General features: G+C 34.7%; 1 pseudogene; it reads right to left on the minus strand.

The window, feature by feature from the left end:
• Positions 1-642: 642 nt before the first annotated feature.
• LOC128171368 (uncharacterized) lies at positions 643-7,039 on the minus strand (annotated as a pseudogene).
• Between the last annotated feature and the right edge of the window lie 6,506 nt (positions 7,040-13,545).

The raw sequence follows: 13,545 nt of genomic DNA on the forward strand, positions 1-13,545 counted from the left end.
TGCGCGCTTTATTTTCATAATTTAAAATCCCCTTTCCATAAGAAGTTTGGTTAAATTTGGCCCAGTGGTGTTAAAGAAAAAGTCAAAAATGTAAAAAGTTTACAGACAGACGCCGGACAACAGGTGATTAGTAAAGCTCCCTCGAACCTTTTGTTCAGGTGAGCTAAAAAACTACAGTATAATAACAGTGTTTTAGCAGTTTATAATACTGCTTAAGGATGAACCAAGCTGCCATAATAAAATATTTGCATATCCATTGTTCTTTCCCACTGTAAGCCTATACAGAGGAACTGCAATTATTTTTCTATAATCGCAACTGCTCTGTCTGTATACTATGACGTCATAAAGGATACATTAAAGTCGGAATGTTTATTTTTGATGCAATACCTAAATGTCTAGGTCTAGGCTAATACAGGGTATTTGCGAGTGGTGAAATGCAATATAAGTAATAAACAAAGATTATTTAGTGAACACGGCATTATGAATACCAATTGCTCTGCTGGCATATTTTCCATGATGCGCTAGTATTGTCTGAATACGTTGAAATGTTAACAATGGTGAAGTTTGTTTGATTAATCCGTGTCCTCATTTTGTACCATGTATTACAATACTGCCTGACTATGAAAAAAGACAAACAATATAGACATGTTACTTCAAGTTTATTGACTTTTATCTACAGCTCGCTACATTTCCCCAAACATCATTTGTATACAAGTATTATGTTTTTCATGGTAAGAGTAAACACAATAAAAATAAACATAATACTATATATATACGTTATAAATGTATTTCATCAGGTTTATTGTGTGGGTAAACACCAAAAAAATCATCTCGCTTAAACTTGCGTACAATATTTCTCCAAATAAATGACATTAACTTGAGTTGTCCTATCTATCTGGTCAACAGAGATACAGAGTGTGAGAAATGTGCTTAAACACCATTAACAAACACATAGGATTAACAACATGCTAAATACAAATTGAGGTCATCATGACCTACTTTCAAATTGATATATACATGAGTATATGACTTCTGGTATAATTATTGGTACATCATTTCTAAAACACAAGTTAGTTTATTTTTTCAAATAAATAGATAAGTTCTAAAATAGTTTCACTATAAACTACCATAATTCTAATTGGGTCATTGTGACCTACCTTTTGAGCACAACAAGCAATATATGATGCACCAATTGTTACACAGGCACAGCTAAAACTTAATCAATTAAAAACTAACATCAACTATTAATATATTGAAATTAAAACTACATAACATTGTATAAAAAAACCCATTGAAAACTTATCAAATTCTTATCAAAAGCTTATCAGATCACTTCTTTCCAAATGATCAATCCTACCAATAAAACTGTCAGGGATAAACACCATCAAATTCATTCCTCATTTTTAGGTAAAACTTCCATCTTATGAAAATTATCTAAGGGGAATAACTGTTTTTTCATCCTGACTGAAAAATACACATTTTGAGTTATTCCCCTTTGAATATAATGTTTATTACAACATACAAGATTTCTTGTGTAAAAATCAAAATTACAAAAAAAACAATATGTGACACATTGGCTACAATTGTAATGGACATCTCCGTCCTAGCACCGAATGATACCAGAAATTTCAGGAGCTTAGATATGTAAAACATATTATATACTGACAAAATTTACACTTAGATAAAATTGACAAAAAACGTATGATAACAAATTACAGTAGAGTTCACGTACACAAAAGACAGAGTCCATTGATGATGTCTTATTCATAAAGAGTTTAGGTACACAGAGCACAGAGTCTATTGAGGATGCGTTATATATGTAGAGTTCACCTATACAGAAACAGAGTCCATCGATGACGCGTTATATATGTAGAGTTCACGCACACGGATACAGAGTCCATCGATGGCGCGTTATATATGTAGAGTTCACGCAGACAGATACATTATTTTTGTGCAGATTTCATGTACACCGAACGCAGAGACCATTGATGACGCGTTATTTTTGTGCAGAGTTCACATACACAGCAACAGTGTCCATTGATGACGCGTTATTTTTGTTCACCTACACAGATACAGAGTCCATTCATGAAACGTTGTTTATGTAGAGTTCACGCACAGAACACAAAGTCTGTTGATGACCGGTAATTATTTGGCTTCTGTAACTCCATTGGAATTATGGATAATCCTGGAAGGTTTTCTACTGTCTCCCCCTGAAGGCGTTAAAAAGCAGCTTGTCTGCAAGAAACAAAAAAAAATAATTTATAATAGTATTAAATGATTAATACCAAATACTTGGACAAGAAGGAAAGAGTGAGCAAGCTCAAACACCTCATGTTCTCCCATTACTTGACAAGCTACACATCATGAATGGCAGAGTATGCATTAAGGTGGCATTCTACACCGCTTTCTGATGACGCAGTACGCAAAAAAGTAAATCTGGAAGCATGTAATTCTGGTACCGGCTGATTGCAACTGATGCGAATTGTATGGGGACCGCTCTTTTGAAAAAATTGTTAAATGAACAGAATAAATCAAAATGTTGATTAAAATTCATTATTTACATGAAAGGTGGTATGGGACACCTTCATGTTGTGTCGTATTATTTATCGAAATAGTATAATTTTATAAATAGTTTCTTTTCCTTCATTGTTACCTTACAGCGCAGTGCAGTGGGTTAGAGGGCTCACTACGGACCTGTAAGTCACGAGTTCGAGTCGGGTTTGAAAAATTTATTACTTTTCCAAAATTTTCTAAAACATATTTTTTGGTAAAATATTGTGAAAGAAAATTCTAAACCAATGAAAGTATTTCAATAGTAATGTACTTTAATTCACATCATTATTGACAGATGTTCCATACCACCTTAATTAAAGGGATGGGAGGGTGGCTTTGAATTTCTCTCAGGTTGGGATACATAAATCCTAATTATCTCCCCTTGAAAAGGGGCACGTTCCTTAATTTTCACAACTTTGAATCTTCTTTGCCCAAGGGTGCTTTGTGCCAAGTTTGGTTGAAATTGACCCAGTAGTTCTGGGGGAGATGTTGAAAATGTGAAAAGTTGACGGACAGAGGACAGACAAACAAACAGACAGACGACAGACAAAATGTGATCAGAAAGGCTCACTTGAGCTTTCAGCTCAGTTAGCTAAAAATGATAAAGGGCATTACTAGCAAAACATCATCAGATCAAAACTTTCTGCAATTATGCACATATTTAATCATTTGTCATAAACAGCAACATACTAAATTCTAATGGTTCAAAATTTGAAGACAAAACATTGTAATTAAAATTTCCTAGAAATGTGCAAATTAACACTTTGTGTTCTAACTACCTACAAAAAAAATCATTGCTTAATTCAACATATGGCCAAAATTCTAAGTTCAATGGGGCTAAAACTCCTAGAAAGATAAATGAATCAGAACTTCCTAGTAATTAGCACATCTACATGTTGTGTCCTAAATACCTTAAAAGTTTCATATATTTCATATTAAACATGATAAAATTCTGTGCAGCTGTTTAATATAAGTTTTGCTTAAAATCCAGGACTGACTGAGATAGGTCGAAGTCATTATTCTCTAACAATTCCATTACATGGGGTATAATAATGGCACAATTGGCAAAACAAGATACATTTACGAATTGATAATGATTTGACATTTACAATGTTTAATTGTTCAGTTTAACATTATAGACTTCTTCATGTGGATATTTGTTTTATAATATTCCACATTCAGAAAATAAAACTTGTATAACATGATGTTTCTCACTCAGCAACAGACAGCCATGTTTGGATGATCACAAAGTGTGAAATAAACAGGAGTCAGTATTACAGTCCATGTGAATTATACACAGCTCAATTTCAGCTGCAGATGTTGAACAAAGTGACAAACAACATGTGTGGTTTTGAGAGCAGACTAGATTTGTACAGAAACATTTACAACCTGTCAATATCCCAGCTATCTCCATTATACGGCTGGTGTTGAGCTGGACATGAGGTCCTCATCAGGACGGGGTCTGTGTTCATCTACAACAAGGCATTAATTAGCTGTTAATTAATCAATTCCATACAGTATATGTAATGATAGAGCTACATCTACAAATTAAAACTTTAACCTGATTACCATGACACTTGGTCTATTATTTGTCTAATTAATTAAATTAAGTCAATTAACATGTAACAAAACAACTGATTACAAATACATGAGTCAGTGAGTTTTACTTTCGTTTAGTTGATGAGTTGTTGTGACGATGTGTCGTGTATCGGGTGTCTCCATCAGGACGGGGTCTGTGTTCATCTACAACAAGTCATTAATTAGCTGTTAATTAATTAATTACATACAGTATATATAATGATAGAGCTACATCCACAATTAAAACTTTAAACTGATTACCATGACACTTTCTTTAATATTTATCTAAATAATTGAATTAAGTCAATTAACATGTCACAAAATAACTGATTACAAATACATGAGTCACTCTATATATTTCATAATTAAATACAGCAACCTGCTATTTCTATTCACTAAATACAATGACATGTAACTGTACATTTAATTAATAAAATAATGTATCTAATTTCTGTATATTTTAGATAAACACTGACTCCCAATGACTGGTAGATACAGCTAACCCTGTAACAATGAGTTGTTTATATTGACAAACAATCACACAGATAAACATGTCTTACATGTATCTTATTGACTGATAATTAACACGGACTGTGTGTCTTAGTTATCTATATCTAATTAATGTGAATGATAATGACTCAGACTTACCTGTCAGAGCGTCCTGTCTGGTGATATACCTGTAGACACACACCTTGTTGTTGTACAGTGATCCGACCCAGAGACGGTGAGTGTTGACATCATAACTCAGGCTACATGGTTCACGCATCTCTTGTGATTCTGTCAGTAGATGTGACAGGAACTGACCGTCCTTATTTATCATCTGTACTGTTTTGGTTTCACGATCACACACCAGGATGTGTGACAGCGCGTCAGTACAGATTCCACGTCGATTTAGTCCTGATCCTGATGGAGGTCCTGTGTAGGAGAAACGATGTCTTCCTCCACGCTCTGTCACCACTACAGCACCAGACACATAATCTATATAGTTAGACACCACGACATCCCCATTGTTGTTCTCTGTTATATAGTTAGGTCCACTATACAGTCCCCGTCCTGTGGTGTTGTACTGTATGGTTTGTGTGAGTTGTCCACTCTGGTTGTACCGGGTTACCTTGCCTGTCCTTGTATCACTGTTATACATCGCGACCAGTAGATCCCCAGTGGACGGGGACCAGTACACACACCGTGGTTCCCATGTAGAGTCTGTTCTCTCTATAAATGTGGTGGTTGTTTTCATATCCTTTGACAGTTTGTTGATGTTATAATTCCTATCTATATAAATCAGTTCACTCTCACTGTTCACTGTGTGGAATCCACTATAACCATATAAACCACCACATGAATCCTCCACACGATGTAGAGGGACACCTGTTGTGTCTGTCAACATGAGATTGTTATCATCACTGACCCAGACCCGGTCTGATGTCACACAGGAAATGTGATAACAACGACGAACACCTGTCACTCTGAGAGATTGATGGAGCTCAGCACCAGACGTCAGTTTCAGCAGACACTGGTTTCCTACGCGTCGGTTTCCTCTCTCTGTGATTTGGATTGCACTCAGTGACTCCATCACATCCTCCTTGTTGAGTGACTCAGTCATGGAGAGCTGGCTGGTGTGGAGTGTAAGGTGTATCTGGGGGAGGGCTGTCTTTATGAAGGAGAGGAATTGTAGCGCACTGAATGTGAATGCTGGCTGTACATATCTGTGTTCATATCTCCTTAGTCTGACAATATGTCTGATCATTTCTATTTTCTGTTTTTTACATCTGTGTTTGAAATCAAAGTAACATAACACATTGTTCAATAGATCATATACCACATAGTCAATGAGATCCTTCAGTCTCTGGGCCTTTGTTAACATCTCTGATTGATGGAGGGAGAATTCTGTGTGACAGATTTTGACATCAGTTTTGATTCCTGTCAGGAGAACAGATCTGTAAAAGAGAGCCTCACTTCTGATGGTGTGAATGGATCCTCTGTGTTGTTGTCGCTTTGTTTTATAGGCTGTTGTAACATCTATCTGAGTGTGTTTTCTATGTGTTTGGCAATTATTACAGGCGGGAACTTGACAAGGTTCACAGTACTTTGTATAAACATGGCTAGGATGTCTCACACAGATCTCTTGTGTTGGGATGTAGTTGATTTTATCACGGTGTGACACAACATCATGGTCTATTGTTTGGAGATCTTTTACATGGTTCTCTTTACACTGGGGACACAGATCACATGGACACGATACACAATGGTACGCTGTGTCCCCCGGACACTTAGAACACTGATTTACTCCGTATGGGGAGCTTGCTGTGATGTACGGGGAGCTTGCTGTGATGTATTGGGAGCTTGCTGTGTCCATGATGTGGGCGGTCTGGGTCATAACCTGTTCAATGAAAATAAAGAGTTTTAGGATTATTATTGTTTGTATAAACATTCAATGTCAAATTTTAAAAGAAATATATTTGGGTTTTTTAAAGATTAATATATTTTCTCTACTTGGATAATTGACGGTCTATTATTCTGGTTCTGATTATAGAGACACTCAACCAGTAGAAAAATACAACATAAGATTGCTGAGTGAGAAAGAGGTGCTCTCTCTCTCTCTCTCCTCTCTCTCTCTTTATCCCTACATTTCTTTATCTCTGTTCCTCTCTCTTGGATGTGTACATAATTGAGAAAGTGTACTATATGATTATCTAGCAGACAAAGTCAGAGAGAAAAAAAAAATAAGATGTAGAGTACACATCACAATTAAGTTAATTCAATTACCGGGTATTTACTGTCTCAATTTACCTAACATGTACTCCTGCTCTTTCTATTTCTTTCTCTCAATCTCTGTTTCTCACAATTTCAATACTAAACATGCACTCTTGGCCTCTCTCTCTCTCTCTCTCTCTCACTCGATCGATCGATCGATCGATCTTATTCCTCCTCTCTCTCTGATTTTTTTTTTCTAACACATGCTTTTTCTCTGTCTCCTCAGATTTCTCTTCTAAACGCGTATTTTTGCTCTCTATTTCTGTCTTTCAGACAAACTCCATTAAACATGTACATGTACTAAATATATCTTACTCTCAAAGATGTAATCTCTCTCTCTCTCTCTCTCTCTCTCTCTCTCTCTCTCTCTCTGACCTATTCTTATAAACATGTGCATCTTACTATTGTAATTCCTCTCTCTTTTTCTCTCTGAGTTACTCTCTGTTAAACATATGCATCTTTCTATTTCTCTTAGACATGTAATCTCTCTCTCTCTCTGTGTTTGTCTCTCTCTCTCTCTCACATTATTACTCCTTCATTCACTATCTCTAATTTTACATTCTTTCTCTAAGCCTCTGTCTTTCATTATTTCATAAATAAACATGTAAACACTTTCTATCTTTTATGTAAACATGTGCATCTTACTTATTCTCTCAGACATGTAGTCTTTCTCTCTCTCTCTCTCTCTCTCTCTCTCTCTCAGATACTTACTCTTTTACATGTAAACATGTGCATCTTACTTATTCTCTCAGACATGTAGTGTTTCTCTCTCTCTCTCTCTCTCTCTCTCTCTCTCTCTCTCTCTCTCTCTCTCTCTCTCAGATACTTACTCTTTTACATGTACACATGTGCATCTTACTCAGGGCTCTACATTAACTTTTTTTCCTACTTGTCAATTCGGACAAGTGACCAAAACATTTACTTGTCCGAACTTCAACTTCACTTGTCCGAAAAATTTTCAATATTAAAGATCAAATATTGTCAACTTGAAAACTACAGTACTCTATTACTAAAATAAAATCATTTATTGATTACTCTAGCTATAATTAATAACCTGACTTTTTAAATGGAAACTTAAAGTGTCTTTCCTATATGTACATGTATTTGTTCCATATACTGTAACATTAAACATGAATTGTCAGCTGTAGCTTTGTCATGGCAAATTACAAGACATTTTAAATTTAGCATCAGGTTAAAAAATACATGTAACTGTTATATTGATTTCTCAGCTGTTTTTTAAACTAAACATGGAAAGTCATCATAGTCTATCAATGATGAATGAAACCTAAAATAAGTTACATTTCTTTCCATAATCCTTTATCTTTGCTACCTTTTCTTCCTTTCTTTTTCTTAACATATGTGTTTGGTACTTTGTAAGAACTAAGATCCACACCTTGAAAGTTGTTTGAAATTAGTGAACTTCAATCCCGATCAAGAGTAACTCAATTGCATTGCAATTTGATGTCGGGATCGAAATTCAAAATAACTAATCGATAAACTTATCACTAAACTTTCTTTTGGAGATTTCTTTACATAAAAAATGCACTTGTCCAGTCGGACAATTGGCCAGCAATATTCACTTGTCCGCATATTTTTTTAACTGGTACCGGACAAGCGGACAAGCGTTAATGTCGAGCCCTGTTACTTATTCTCTCAGACATGTAGTCTTTCTTTCTCTCTCTCTTTCTTGTGACTTACTCTTTTACATGTAAACATGTGCATCTTATTCTCTCAGACATGTAGTCTCTCTCTCTCTCTCTCTCTCTTGTGACTTACTCTTATACATGTAAACATGTGCATCTTATTCTCTCCTGAAGACATGTAGTCTCTCTTTCTCTCTCTCTCTCTCTCTCTCTCTCTCTCTTTCTCTTGTGACTTACTCTTATACATGTAAACATGTGCATCTTATTCTCTCAGACATGTAGTCTCTCTCTCTCTCTCTCTCTCTCTCTCTCTCTCTCTCTCTCTCTCTCTCTCTCTCTCTCAGATACTTACTCTTATACATGTAAACATGTGCATCTTATTCTCTCAGGCATGTAGTCTCTGTTTCTTACTCACAGACTTAGTATGTAAACATGTGCATCTAACTATTTTTCTCAGACATGTATTCTCTCTCTCTCGCTCTCTCTCTCTCTCTTCTCCGACTTACTCTGTTAAACATATGTATCATTCTATTTCTCTCAGACATGTAATCAATTTCATTCTTTTATTATTACTTTCTCTCACTATCTCATGATTTTACAGCTAAACATGTACTTCTTATCTCTCATTAAATCTGTTCTCTTGCTTTCTAACTGTTCTCTCTATCCCTCACACTTTCACTACCAAACCTCTCCCTCTCTCTCTTCTAACATGTAATCTTGTTTTCTATCATCCCTCTCTTCTCTCTATCTCTCTTTCAGTTGAACTCAACTAAACTTTGTCTCTTACTCCCTTACTCTTGATGTTCCATATCTATCATTTAATATTTATTGCTCTGTATAACATGTCTGTTTGCTCTCTCTCTCTCTTTCTCTCTCTCTCTCTCTGAAACTTACTCTTATCCATGTAAACATGTACATCTTACTTATTCTCTCAGACATGTAATATCTCTCTCTCTCCTCTCTTTTCTCTGACTTACTTACTCTGTTAAACATATGTATCTTTTCTTAGACATGTAATCTCTCTCTCTCTCTCTCTCTCTCTCTCTCTCTCTCTCTCTCTCTCTCTCTCTCTCTCATTATTACTTTCTTTAATTGCTATCAAAATACAATTCACACCTAATCCTCAAATTTGTGCATAATGGGAACCCACCAGTGTATACATGTTAATTACTGGTTTATGTCCCATGCTTTGCTATTCCCTTAACCCTGGTTGATTTTTTACTGCCCCCCCCCCCCCCCCTAGATAAATTAGCCCTGATATTACCACAAAGGTATGTTTCTCCTCATCTAACACATCAATAATCAAATGGGAATGTGGGCAATAGTTATATTGTCAGTTCCTGGGTAAGAAATTGATGTTGACCTCAGCCTATGCTCTCGAGTGACCTAAAAATACAGAGTATAGCTACATGAACATGGTGATATTACATGAATACTATACCACATATATTCTCTCATTGATCTTTCAGTCAACAGCACAGCCAGAAACAACCTGGGAACCTGTAATGAGACCATCAACTGTTACATTCTAGTACTTGATGATATCCCGCCCAATTGCGGGATTTAATATTACATACATTTATATGATACAATGCTTCACAAGATATCTGTGAGCCAATGCTCACTAGTGATACCCCCCGCTCTGATGTAAATATGCAAAATAAGCAAAGTCGACATTTAACAGAAAGCTGGCATCCGATTGGTACAGAAATATATCCCATAATATGGCATGCCTAATTAAATAGTGTGTTAAAATTCCAAGCATCTGCGATTAATAGCTGCTGAGAAATCTTTGAGGAAAATTTGTTTGAAAATTTTGGCTAAAAATAAACAAAGTCGTCATTTAACAATAAGTTGACGTCTGATTGGTACAGAAATATATCCCATAATATGGCATGCCTAAACAAACATTGTGTAAAAATTTCAAGCATCTGCGATAAATAGTTGCTGAGAAATCTTTGACGAAAATTTTGGTTAAAAAATAAGCAAAGTCGTCATTTAACAGGAAGTTGACGTTTGATTGGTACAAAAATATTTCCCATGATATGGCATGCCTTAACAAACACTGTGTAAAAATTTCAAGCATCTGCGATAAATTGTTGCTGAGATAAATGTGACAGAAATTTTTGTTACGGACGGACAGACAGACAGACAGATGGACAGACAGACAGACAGACGGACAGACACACAAGGGTAAAACAGTATACCCCCTCTCCTCTGGAGCGGGGGTATAATTATATGTTGATCCATATTTTTTGGTTTATTTATGTAAACATAGTGTCTGATTTTTTTCTTAGTTGCTTTATTAACCTTTTCTCAAACTCGTAAAATCTACATTTACTATATTAATTACTGCTTACTCTCAAACATGTACCTTCAATCTATGTTTATTCTCTCTCTCTCTCTCTTTCTCTCTCTCTCTCTCTCTCTCTCTCTCTCTTTCTCTCTCTCTCTCTCATGTAAAAGAGTATGTTGATTACTTTATATTTGTACTTTTATAATATAATAGAGATTTTCATCCAAATATGAAATACCAAATAAATAAACATTAAGTATACACAGAATGTTACATATAGATGACTCAGTTTTTGTTTATCACAGCTTTTAGGTGTAAATGTTATTTTGTTGTGTTTTTAATGACAAATTGTTGTCTTTAATTATCCATGATAGATTAAATATTTAATACATTTATTTTGTATGTTTTTGTCTATAATGTCCTGGTATAAAAATATGCATTTAATACTAGTAAGCCTCTTATCCTTTTATTTAAGGCATATTTTTCTTTCAAAGTTTACATGAAGACAAATGCAGTTATCATTGAATACAAAATGTAAAAAAAAAAATTCAAGTTTTTAGCTCCTTCCTGTCCAAAGGTGAAATTTTACATATATATAGTTGAAATATCACCCATTCCTTCCAATTGTCTCAATTTAAATTGCATGTAGGATATGAAAATGTACATTTTACATAAATTAAAATAACATCTGCTATAATAACTACTTTTGAAATGAACAAGAAGCAACCATATTTTTATCTTTGTATTGTATTTATGCATTTAACAGAAAAACATGTAAAATTTGAACATTTTTCTTGGATTTCTTATCTGTCTCCAGCTACCCGGGTGTGTTTGAATTTTATTGTAATAAAATTAAGGCAGACATTATTTATTTTATCATGGTTGGAAAGGGAGTAGATTTTTATTAAATATGATTGTTAAGCTTGCTTTTTAAGAAATTTAAACAAGAAATCACATGCGGGACGGCATGGATGTTTGTCTCTAAAATGCTACAATTCATCCAATTTTCAAAATAGGTCAATTTTTAGTGTCGGTGATACATGTTTTCAAATATGTGTGAGAATTGACACTAGGAAATTGCCACAAGTTTCATAATATTAGGTGAAAGATTTCAAACCACTGCTTTTTATGAAAATCAATACATAGGAGGAGGGTATACGTGCAAGGGTATTTCTAAGTGATGTGGTGCTTTTAGAATGATAATATCATGTAGATATATGCAGTATTGAATAAGGTTTCCTATTAAAAGAGGTTGAACAACAATTGACCTCTTAAATATTAAGTAAAGATGTTTTGCTGAAGAAGATCCATATGAATCTATGTTAAATAGAGTAAAGTGGAAATGGTGGGTTCACTTAAATGACCATATATTTCTCAAACCTCAATGAAATTGGCAATATGCAGTATACTTTTTCTAAAAATTGCATAAGCTTTCTTATTCCAAGACAAATTGTCTTTTCATAGAATATGAGTGTAAGTTAAACCCTATAAATTAATTAGAAAATTTGTTGAGCCTTTGAACTGTATTTTATGATACATGTACCTAATTGATTTACCGGTACACATTGAAAGGAATTTATAATGGTATTTTGAAGCTATTACATTGTACTTTAACGGTGTTATATAGACAACAAGAAAAGAAAGGATTAATTTGGAAAATTGCATACTATATAGGATCGGAACCCTGGAAATGATATAGATGTTCAACATATAATTATATCAATAATATTTCACTAAATTCAAACTTATTGAAATCCCAAAGCAAAATCTTCTTTTTTCTTCATATATAGGAAGTAGAGATGAATTATGGGTAACCAAGTGATTACCGAGTGGTTAACTCGGTTAACACAGTGTTAGCTAACCAATGCGTTAAATTGCTTTTGATCAACAGAATTTAACCACTGCGTTAGCTAATCACTTGATTAGGATTTAACATGTCGTTATCCTTAACACAGTGTTAAATTTAACCACCTTTCGAAAAACCGGGCCCAGGTGTGCAGTCTGGGTTCACGAATGCGAAAACTAGAATGGTGGTTTTTTCCAAGGTCTAGCACCTTGTGAATACATCAGTTTGTCAAAAAATGACATGCTCTGAATATTGTTTTTTACTTTTAAATAGCACATGGCAATTTATACATTCTGCTTCTTATCACAGTGTATTTAAAAAGGTATTGAGTAAAACGTTCAATCGACTAGACGATAGGCTGCGTTCGTTCTAATAGACAAGTTGGTCTAAAAATATTCGAGTTACTATAGACCGGGCGTATTTTCTATAGATTTTGTCTATCTGTCTACCGTTAATTTCGCACACTGCTATTTCTCTTAGACATGTAATCTCTCTCTCTCTCTCTCTCTCTCTCTCTCTCTCCACACACACATCACCATAACTTAGTTATAGAAATGAGGGCCGACACAGGATTTGCCTTCTGTCTGATTCTATTGAAACACTGTTTTTCAAATGTGACACATATCTTCAGTATGTTCTTATTTACAATTCACCTATGAAATACAGAATGTAACTTTTTATAATGTGGTTATAAAACATGGATAAAATGCAGTTGTGTCTTTACCCCATGTAAAGAACAGACAATAATTGCTATCAAAATACATTTCACACATCCGTTGACCTCCGCCTATGGTTTCGGGCAACAGTTCTTACCCCAGGACTAACACAATGACCACTGCCCTCATACCCATTTAAAAGATGTATACTACATGTAA

This window comes from Crassostrea angulata, chromosome 2 (assembly GCF_025612915.1).
Source record: "Crassostrea angulata isolate pt1a10 chromosome 2, ASM2561291v2, whole genome shotgun sequence".
Classification (NCBI taxonomy): domain Eukaryota; kingdom Metazoa; phylum Mollusca; class Bivalvia; order Ostreida; family Ostreidae; genus Magallana; species Magallana angulata.